An 11,927-nucleotide genomic window follows, 5' to 3' on the forward strand; every position below is an offset into this window, starting at 1 on the left:
GACAGGTCGATCTCTTGGCTCTCAGAGGAAAACCGATACGATCACTCTAGCAAACCCTTAAGATCCTTTATCTCTTATAACTATTATTATTAATATTAATATTATTATATTATTATTATTTTTTTTTTTATCATATATTTTCTTCCATTTCTCCGAGACCAGCCTAAGAAACGTATTTCTCTCCCCTTCCCCCACCTTTCCTCTTTTTTTTTTCTTGCCCCGTGGGGACGTTATCTAATTCCTGATTACGGGATTAGGTGTGCCGAACCAACCAGGGTATGCAAATCCCATCAAAAAATACAAAAAGAAAAAAATGGAAAAAAAGAAAAAAAGAATTAATTAACGACGAAAGTGTGTATACTTAATTTCTCCTTGTGATACATACGAGCATCGATTTTCGAGATCGATGGTCGTTCGAGAAAAAATATTTTGCGCGGGAGATATATTATTATGTATCATGTTCGACGAAAGCGAGAGAGCGAGAGAGAGAGAGAGAGAGAGAGAGAGAGAGAGAAATTGTGAGCACGCGCGCGCGAGAGAGAGAGAGAGAGAGAGAGACAATTAGCGATACGTACTAAGAGAGAACGAAATGCGATTTTTGGGAGCCAATTGATAGGCTGGCGGAAGTCGTTCGGACCGGACATACGCCATCGCGTATACGCTCCATCAGAGATTCGCCGTGAAATCTTCCTTTCGTCGCGTTCGTCGGCCATGTTCGTCGGCCATCTTTTTCCGCTGGTCGACAACTCGAACAACATAAACATATATACAAATTTATTTTAACTCGATCGAGTCGATTTCGATATTTTTCCAATTATTTCGAACCAGATTTCACGGGGATGATCCAAGGTTGTTTTTGTTTTTCTTTTTTTTCTTTTTTCCTATCCTCCTCCCCTCCCCCTCCCCCCTCCTCTCTTTTTTTCGTTTTTCGACGAGAGAGCGTTGGTCGCGACACAAAAAACGTGGTACACAGCTCGAACGACTTCGGTCTAATCCACAATGGGACCACAAAGGTGATAAATGCACATAGAGTTTCGTTGATTAGAGGAATGGCGAGCCTTGAAAAATAAAGAAAAAGGAAAATATGGGTCATCGGTTACGAGGAGCGATGTTCATGTTTCGATTGGAGGACAACGAGAATTTTTATCCGGGATTTTTCTGCTCGTGAGGTTAAAAAAAAAAAAAAAAAAAAAAAAAAAAAAAGAAAACGATTTTGTTCGACTGATGAATGCACGATTGATTTTTTTTCGATTTCTATGATTTTTGTTTTTTTCCATCCTTCCTTCCTGTTTATCGCTCCTCCATGCGGAATGTGAACGTCGATCTGCGCGAGACGACCCCTTTTTTTTTTTGTTTCATTTACCGAAAAAACACACGAATGAAGAAAATTAGTAGTTTGATAAGTATTGCCAACAATACACTATCTATTTAATACATTTTATTATTACAAAATAATGGAGTTTGTGTAATGATTTATTCCCTTGTACCATCTCTGTTCCTCTTCCTAAATTCTCCTCTCTTGATTTTCTTAATAAAGATGAAAAAAAAAAGGTTATTTCGACGTATAGGTCTAGAAAAAACATTAAGCCAAAATGTCAGTCACACTTCGTGGATCATAGAGTGGAAGATTGGAAAGCTGAAATGACTGAATAAATAAACGTTATAACAGGGAATGAAACGTAGAATAGAATTTTTTTTTTTTTTTAGAGTATATTTAAAAAATGAGAAATATAAGTTTCATATTTAAAATTTTATTACTACATATATTATATAACTATCATAAAGCAATTTCTTTATTACAGTCTCTATTATTTTCAATATTCCTAATTAAGTCTTTAAAAATAAGTTGTATTATAATGCGCAATAAAATTGCATAGAATGCAATTGAGTTGTAGCCAAAGTATTACCTCACAATCGGTTGGTCGAGACTTAAAAAATGCAGGAAATTTGCACTTCCTCCATTAGGAAATTTTTTTTTTAGCATAATGACATCCTGTTATACGCATAATCAAAAAGTACGTATATCTCGATCCACAACACGATTCAAACATTAGCAAAATTGGTTGTTATTGTTTTCTTTTATTGATCACCTCTTGATTCGTAATTTAATTTAATTTAACGGAGTATTTATAATTTGATCGGCGGCTATTTTGATACACAGGAAAAGATAGAAAGAACGATAATTTGAATAAATAGCGTACATGTATCGCGTTGTATACGTGATAATTTGGATAACTCGAATACTGCTTCGATCGAAGAATAAAATTTTCTCACGATACGAAATAAATATTTATACAGGTATTGTTATATCATAAGAAAAATGTTTGCATTTTAAAGAGCTAACGCGTAAAAGACGTGTTAAGTGTTAACACGAAGATTATTTTTCCCAGTTTTTTCTTGCTACGTTTACTCGAAAAGATCAGAGATTATTTTGTTAAATATAAAAACGGGATAAAAATTTTGTAATTTGCTTGTAATATTAAAAATTTTATTATTAATCATAATAAAAAATATTGTCACGTAATCTCATATTTCTATCATATATGATTTTCTGGGAAAAATATTATAGAAATAATTAGAATCGCACAATTATCATTTGAAGAAGAAGGTTACGTAAATGTTAGGATAGTTGAACCTTTTATGTACGTGTGAGTCTCGTGACCTTCGAAGCTGGTGATTTTTTATTAGAAGATGAAACAAGAAGAGGTGAAAAAATACGTTTTAATACGCATTAGAAATAAACCATAATACGCTTAGCTCGAACAAAGAGAAAAAATATTTGTGCAAGAGCTTAGAGAAAGGAAAAAATAAAGATAATAATAGGTAATATTCTGTGTACGATAGGTATCCATTATGCAAATACGACGATATTTGTTTTGCCGCGTAAAAAAAGATCTTAATCCTCAAACGTTATTTCACCAAAATAGATTATCGCAAAGTATTCGATTCGTAAGCTAATTTTTGTGCTTTTAAAAAAATCGAAAATTTTCAGCTATTCTCTAACAAAGTATAAGCAGTTCATCTAGGAAAATATAAATATAAAAATGTTTCGATTAATTAACTATAACTTCCTTTCGAAAAGATCGAGAAAAAATAAGAAAAATACGATTTCATGGAATATTTGACTTATAAATCAAATATTATGCAAATCTGTGACGGATTTTTTTCATCTTGTAGATTTATCGATCATTCACGTAAATTTAATCTTCTGTAGCAAACGACAGGGTTTCTCAAATATCTTCCGGCATCTAGTCTTATCTCGTTTCGCAACTTTCTGTCACGGTAAAAATCACGAACCACCACCTCGTCGTCGTCGTCATCGTCATCGCCGGTGAACGAAAACGAAAGGGAGGAAAGGGGGGCAAGCAGAGGAATGCAGTCCTCGACAGAGTTTATTACAAAGGTATGATATCGCGGCGAAACGAAACCATTGCTCTCGTTCGAGTTCCGTTTCGCTGCCAATCTTATCGGTTCTCGCACAAGGCTGGCCCAATCGGTCGATGAACACAGCCATCGATGCCTGCTTACCGACGTTCTTCACTCTTAATTATTATATATGTATATTTTTTTAAATTTCGTGTCCATTAAATTGGCTTGCTGTTTCTTGAATTCTTGAATGAACGGAACAAAATCATTAAAATATGTATTTTAGAAACTAATTTGTCTATAATTACAAACAGATCACATATGTAATCGTATACGTAATTTTTGAACATTGAAACGTCTGTATCGTTTTATATCATTCTCGATGCATTTTCATAAAAAGTACAAATCGATACAACGATAAATAATCTGCTTATTTTTCCACGCTTGATCACGCCATTGGGGAATATTATATTTTTAACATTCTTATTTGATGCAAAATATTTTTATCAACGATATCTTTTTAATTGAATTGCAAATCAAGAAACATTAAACGATCGAGGCAAGAATCTGAAGTAAATATATTATTTATCTCGTTCGAAACATCTTCTTTTCTTTTTCAACTATTGCGCAATGTGATTTATTGTTTTAAAAAATGATTTCTGCTCTTATATAATTATCGATAATGAAATTATGAATATTTGAAGTTTTGAAGAATTATTTTTTTACGACGTTATTATATATATTTTGGGGATTATAAAACATTGGAATTATTTATCGTATCTTGCTATCAGGATCGAAAAATTTATCGTCAAAGTTTATATATACGATATATAAATTTACAATCTGATTTATTGTTATTGTTATTAACGAGTAAAAATTTTGAACAGGTGATGAACATAGATAACATAAATGAGAGAATCAATTACAATATTGAACGTGACATACGTGATTAAATGATAAATCCTGAATTGATAATAAATAATAACTTTGCCAATAACTTTTACGGATTATGAGATAAATAAGAAATGAACGATAAAGTATCATAATTTTATTTATACCATAGTTTGATGCATTCTTAACGAGTTATTATGTCAATGATTCGTAGCAGTCAACGGGTTATCCTCGATCGTATCAAGTCCTTGTTCACCGTCCCTGACCGTTCCGGTCTCGTTGTTTCTCTCTTGGTGACGATTATGCGCAGGGTACAATTTAATTCGTGGTCTTATCGCGTATGATCGCGTAATTTTTTTCCTTCCTTCGTCGATAATCGGTGCCTCATAAATATTCAGGGAAAAAAATGTGCCAACAGTTAAAAGGAAAAATAAACGTGGAAAACGCGATATATTATTTTTTCGGATTTATAAAATTATTTTTACGCGCATTTACGATTTCAAACCGGAAATATAATTTCCTTTTATTCCTTATGATTTATAAGAAATAATCGTGCAACAAATTTTTATAGAAATTATTTCTCTCGATATTTATCTCGTGTAACAATATTTGTTAAAATATAACAAAATAATAATAAATTTTCATTTTAATTGTATTAACATTTTACGTTATATTCACGGATCTTTTTCCTTCTTTTCCTGATTTACGAGATGGATAAAATGATAAATGGACGATCGCAATTCATTCCACGAATATTATTGCCACGTTATTTCTTCGAATAATGCGAGATTGCATTGTTGCAATTACTAATGTAAAATAAGTAGAAAATGTAGAATCAAGTTTTTTTATCTTAAAAGCTTGACTCAAAGAGTCATCGGAGAATACAGGATGATAATTAAAAATGGATTTCAAAGTAAATTGTCAATTGTGAATTTATGCACGTTTCATCAACGATGAAATTTTAAACATAGCACGATGGAACGACTGATCAAACTGGAAAAAAATATTAAAATATCAAAGATTTCGAGTAAAAAATAGAATTCCACTTATATTCTTGTATTTACTCCAACGAAAGAAAAGAATCAATTTGACCTTCTTAATAAAAAATAATTTAAACGAATAGCAAACGATTGAATGAATAATAATAATAATAATAATAAAGAAAAAAGAAAGAACAATTATCGAAGATCAAAAGATCGAAGAAGAATGAGAAATCTGTGAACGATAAATGGACGGAAGGGAACAGATCGAACGGATTGAGAGTTGGTTAAATGGACACGATCGATTTTCGGGTCGCTAATGAGACGGCGTTTAGAGGTGGTCAGTTAATAGAAATCAAGCACGAATCTACCACGCTTTAATTCGTTGTACACTGGCGCACGGCCCGTCCTGTCGGCTACTGCGCCCACGTTCGCTGCAACCGGATGTGTAAAGCGCAGCAACCCGCGGAACGTGACTTGTCCGCGACATGTCACAAACTTCGTGAGCGCCGATCTAAACTACCTTTTCCTTCACGTTCTCCAAGTTGTCGTATAAGCTCACGGTGGAAACTAGCCCCGCGTAATTACGAATTCGTCTTCCAGTCCTGTTTTCTTTCTTCTTTTTTTCTTTTTTTTTTTTTTGCACGTAGTCTCCAACTACAGCTCGATGCAAAAGCAGTCGATTCGATGCAAGAATGTAATAAAATATATAAAATTAAGTAGAGGTAAGAGACAGATACGAAATATTTTCTTAATGGTAAAATATTTTGTAATTGCAAGATCATCAAAGGAATCAAAAGCTAACGCGATTATGTTTAAGAAGAGTATAAATTTTATCGCGAGAATACATTGGATAGAAATTCAAAGTCGTAAAATCACCGTATAAAATGAATTCGAGGAATATCATTGAAATTATAGAAATCTTTTATCTATAGTTGAATAGAATTTTAAACGTACAAAAGTATTGAAGTATTAAATATTTAACGAATTTAACTTGAACGGTCTTTTTCTTTATTACTCATTTCAATGGTATGTCACTTTAAACAATTTCCACTGATCAAGGATCAACGTTTACAATCCGTTTAAAATTTGCTAAAATTATTACTACGTATTTAATATACATTTAACGCTGATATGTTTTCCCTTCGTATTTACGACAAGCGTATTCATCGTTGATAATTTAAGGATGGAGGCGTTGCACTTTAAGAGTTCCCATATTTTATCGATGCAACGTTTTACACAATCATCGCTTTCATACTTCGTTTTACGATTATCTCGAACGGAAAATGTTTTTAACGTTTGATAATTTTCCACTATGAAAATAACATTTTGGTCAACGATGTAATACGTTTTAGAGCTTGAAATATCATGTAGTTTCGATATTTTACACGTTATGCACGTCGAAAGTTTATATGCGATCGGTTTATATTGTAGTTTGCGATCAAATAGTATTTTATTTGTCTTCGAGTTTCGTGCTGCCTCTTATTTCACACTTTTACACTTCGCCTCGGTGTTTAGATTGACTCTAAAAAGTATATTTTACAAACTGTAGTGTATTATTTGGACAGATTTGAACTATTGGAAACTTGATGTATGGGATAATTCTGGTAACTGGGACGAGCTATATTCAGTGATGAGTATTGAAATACTTCTGGTCGCGTGAAAGATGATTCCCTACTTAAAACTCTCGAGAGAACTTGTTGAGCTCTAAATTTTGCTTTTTGATTCGTCTACAACGATTTTTACGTAAGATGATTTGATTTGTGATTTATATGGAAGCGTCGCAAAATATTTCGACAAATTTCAAATTTTTTCGAAACTTATAAACACTTATCCATTAATTAAATATTTTCGAATCCGCGAGGAATTTAATTTTGGAAAGCAACTAACTATAGTAGTCGCTTTCTTCTGTTGGCAATATTTCAACATTTGCCAAATAGTTAAGCTCTTTGATTTATAAGCTACTACTATTAAACCATCGTAAACTCCCTTTCGAGAATGATTCATTGGTCACGATTACCCAATTGAGATTGATCTGCAATCAATGATACCTATTATACGATACCTATTTTTATCATTCAAAAGCTTTCTATGTATTATTTGTTCGAAAGTTTTTACTACTACGAGTATTTAAAAAATACTAAAATTTAAAAAAATTATACAATATTTTGCGACGCACGGAAAAGAAATTTTTGATCGATGATACATATGAATTATTCAAGTAGAACGAGGATAATTTTATTATACGATATCTATTTTTATCATTCCGAAGCTTTCGATGTATTCCTTGTTCGAAAGTTTTTACTACGAATTTTAAAAAGTACAAAAATTTAGAAATTTAGAAATTTAGAAATTTAGAAAAATTTTACAATATTTTCGACGCATGGAAAAGAAATTTTTAATCGATAATATGAATTATTTGAGTAGAATGAGAATAATTTTATTATACGATATCTATTTTTATCATTCCAAAGCTTTCGATGTATTTGTTCGAAAGTTTTTACTACGAATTTTAAAAGGTACAAAAATTTAGAAATTTAGAAATTTAGAAATTTAGAAAAATTATACAATATTTTCGACGCATGGAAAAGAAATTTTTAATCGATAATACGAATTATTTGAGTAGAATGAGAATAATTTTATTATATGATATCTATTTTTATCATTCCAAAGCTTTCGATGTATTTGTTCGAAAGTTTTTACTATGAATTTTAAAAAATACAAAAATTTAGAAATTTAGAAATTTAGAAATTTAGAAAAATTATACAATATTTTCGACGCATGGAAAAGAAATTTTTGATCGATAATACGAATTATTTGAGTAGAATGAGAATAATTTTATTATATAATACCTATTTTTATCATTCCAAAACTTTCGATATATTTGTTCGAAAGTTTTTACTACGAATTTTAAAAAGTACAAAAATTTAGAAATTTAGAAATTTAGAAATTTAGAAAAATTATACAATATTTTGGGACGCATGGAAAAGAAATTTTTGATCGATGATACGTACGAATTATTCGAGTAGAAGGATATTCTACCTCGATCATCTAAGTTGAATGCTGCAACGTACAAAGTTTTAAAGTTTTTGTTTTAACGGTAGCAGAAGAGCAAACGGTACGAGAACGTTTTTTTTATCGTTTTGTGGCCAGTTAAAGGCTGAGTTTCGTGTCTTCGTACCTCGCCTTTCCTGATCATTTCAACAGGAGTCGCTTGTCGCAAGATTGTGAAAGTTAGTCGTAGTAAGCGCTTTTTATGCGGTGATAAAATACATAAATCTCACAATGTAGAGCGAGCGTAACGGTTACAGTAGCTACAATTTCATTCACGTAAGATTTGTGGTGTACGGTTGTTCCCACTCGCAGCTATACAGAAGTTCGGGCACGTAAAATGTACTGTGCGTGCCTCGCAGAGAGAAGTCTCCACTTCTCGATGAGAAACAAGAATGTATCGCCAACCCGATAAAAGATATTATATATTATTCGAGCGGCGACAGAATAATAGGAGACAAATCTAAATCAAGATAAAAAAAAATTGCATCCTCTCTCCAACGCAAATAGCAACATCTTTTTTTTAATTTCATTTCAAAATAAACAGCTCAAATTGAACAGCTTGGGTATATCTCGAAAAGAGAGGGGAGGGGAAAAAAATGGTATAAAATTTTCCACGTTAATTACAAGATTTCTAAAATCTTTCTGTTCACTCTTTTAATCTCGCATCTCCTCCAATGTTTACACAATTGCTTGAATCGAGTTTTCTTCTAGCTACACCTGCTATCTGCAGGATTTAAAAAAAAAGTGACAACGCGACGACGAATTTATGAGCGCGGCGTGGGTTAATAACGCGATGCGACGCTAAAAAATATCGTCTCGCATTGTTACAATGTAATTAATCGACGTATTTACGATGTCGCGTCGCGTGATACGTTTCCAAATGTTTTTATACGCGTACTGTTCGTAAAAGTTTTCGCTCGTCTTCCATGTACGTAATAAATTGAGTGAATCTTTATTGATGCTCCCACAGGCGGTGCACGCGACTTCCGGCAGAAAAAGTATGCGGAGGAAAGTAGGGCAGAAATAAAGAGATTTTTTTTCTTTTTTCTTTTTTTTTTTAGAGCGAGAAAGATAACTTGCGTTTTTTCTTTTTTTTTTTAATTTTAACGAAAAAAGGAAAGGAGAGGAAGGGAAAAAATTCGAAAATAAATTTTATATTTCATAAAGATACGCGATATAAAGAAATTCTCGAAGATAATTGAATGAATATATATATTTTTAGATTCAATTAACACTATTTCATTTAACTCCGTTAACTTTCATTTCGAATAATAATAAATAATAATAAATATGGAATTGAAAAGGAATAGATGCGAGTCCGTGTGTATTTCTTTCATGTACTTTCTAGCGAATAATTCTAAAATTCTCTCGTCTTATCGTCTATCGCCGATTCTTCTTTCTCGTCCGTCCGTCCGTCCGGGGCAAAGGTCCGTCCGGGTTTGGAAGCTCGTCGAAGTTGGGGAAACGTTGGCGAGACGTTGGAGAGACACGCGGCGATCCCTCGGCGGGCCAACGATCGAAAGTTGGAGCAGCGCGGAGCCAGTTTTCCGGTGGCCACGTTTTCCTATCATTTCCCATGTGTCCTTCTCTCGTGCGTGCATCGACTCGGGGTCGTCGACCCGGCTCAGCCGGAGGCCGATTGTGGACATTCGAAAAGGCAGCGAGAGCGAGATTGGCGAAGGCGAGAGCCAACGGTGGAACAGACATCTCTTTGTCGCTCTTCCACCGTTCTTTCCCCTCCTCGTCCAACCTTGCTCCTTCCATCTTCCCCGTGCCTGCTTCCCCGCGCGCGTGCGCGTGCGTGTGCGTGTTTAGCGCGTACGTCGCGTATACCTTGAAACATCATTCAGGGAGGCAACTAAAATTAGCGAGGGAGTATAGCGGCGTAAAGAAATTTGGCAACGGTGATCGAACGGATCTTTCGGATCGCCGTTTGCCCGTGTGAGAACCGTTTCGAGTACGATTTTTCTTTCCCTTTTTTTCTTTATAATTGGATGGAAATTGAATATTGTCGATGAAATTTTATCGTTCGCGAGTATTATCTTGATAGTAGATGTTGAAATGCTGTTAAAAATTTATCGCGAGTTGTTATTAATAATTTTAGTTAATTTCGATTGTACCATGATTTGAACGTAAAAAGAAAAAAAAAAAAAAATTCAAAAATTTGACACCACTCGATTCGAAGAATTTACCTTTTCTCGTAAGATTCGAATTATGGATTCGATCGTATTTACAGTATATAACGTTTTAAAATTAATTGGTTGAAATTTTACATAATCCTGTGGAACTTTCGAACGAAACGAATGCAATTTCAACAAAGACGATTATAGAACGATGCGAATAGTTATTAAATTTTGCATGGGCACGAATATATTGTAAGCCATCTTTCGAATAACCACGTTACTGTTGAAAAATATCGCGCCGCTCACTCGTTACGTCTTTCGATATTGATTACTTCCTGCATTTTTTTATATCTGAATATTTCCTCTCTATTAAGTAACGTGCATCGCGCAATCAGATAATCTCGAGTAGTTTTGCCATGAATTTATTACAACTTATTACTTTAGTACTTCACCATGAGAATAATTTTAACGTAAATTATCGTATCGAAATTCTCTCTCTCTCTCTCTCTCTCTCTCTTTTCTCTTGTTTTCAAATCTTTCAAACGGATCTATTAAAATTGATGCACGAATATAATTAATATGCGTACGTTTAATAAAATATTCGTCTCGAAAATAACAAATGGAATTTATGTAAAATTTTTTCTCTCTATTTGATTTCCAGGTTATATGTATATATAAAACTACGTAAAAAAATTTCTTCTAAAAAGATAGATTCGAATTTGCAAGTAAACGATACAGTAAGTACATATTTCTTATAATGAATATAAATGATGAATCTAAAAGACAGATATTTTCTATATTATAATTTAATACAACGTCATTTGCATTTGAAGCACGCATTACCGCGATCATGATATACAAACATTGCAGCAAAATCTTCCAATAGATAATTCAGATAAATTTATAACATCGTAATATGATTTCGTAGCAGTATAGTAAGATAACGAGTGCATAATCCTAATCATTAATTTCTACGTTTTGATGGTGATTTGATCGCTTATAATATACCGTGCAATCGATACGGTATAATAAATAACGGATAAGTTGAAATGAAATCGATCGACTCCATTTTTTGCGAATCTCTCAATTTCAATATATAAAAAACAGGATTCAATTCGATTTAAAGATTAAACGGTGCGATTTACAGTTTTCTCTTTGCATTTCTAGTTGCAGAAATTCTAGACAGAATTCAAGACTTCGGTCGGAATCTTGTCGGTTGGCTAATATTTTGGTTAGAACGGTCCGCGAAAAAATAACCATCCGCTTGTATTCGCGTTGCCAAAAGAGAGAAAGAGAGTTTCTCTACTCATCTCGTGTTCTACGGAGTCGGTTTGAATTCTCTGCGGTTTCGCCTCCGCTGCTTTGCCTCTTTATCACCACTGTGTCAGAGGCCATTAACCTCTTCCACTCGGTTTCTTCTTCTTCTCGCGCTGCCTCCGCCGCCTCCCGCCTCTCACCTCTCCCGCCTCTCAACTCTCCTCGTCCCACCTAGACTTTGTTACTCTTTCTTTCC

This window comes from Apis dorsata, unplaced genomic scaffold (assembly GCF_000469605.1).
Source record: "Apis dorsata unplaced genomic scaffold, Apis dorsata 1.3 scaffold_172, whole genome shotgun sequence".
Classification (NCBI taxonomy): domain Eukaryota; kingdom Metazoa; phylum Arthropoda; class Insecta; order Hymenoptera; family Apidae; genus Apis; species Apis dorsata.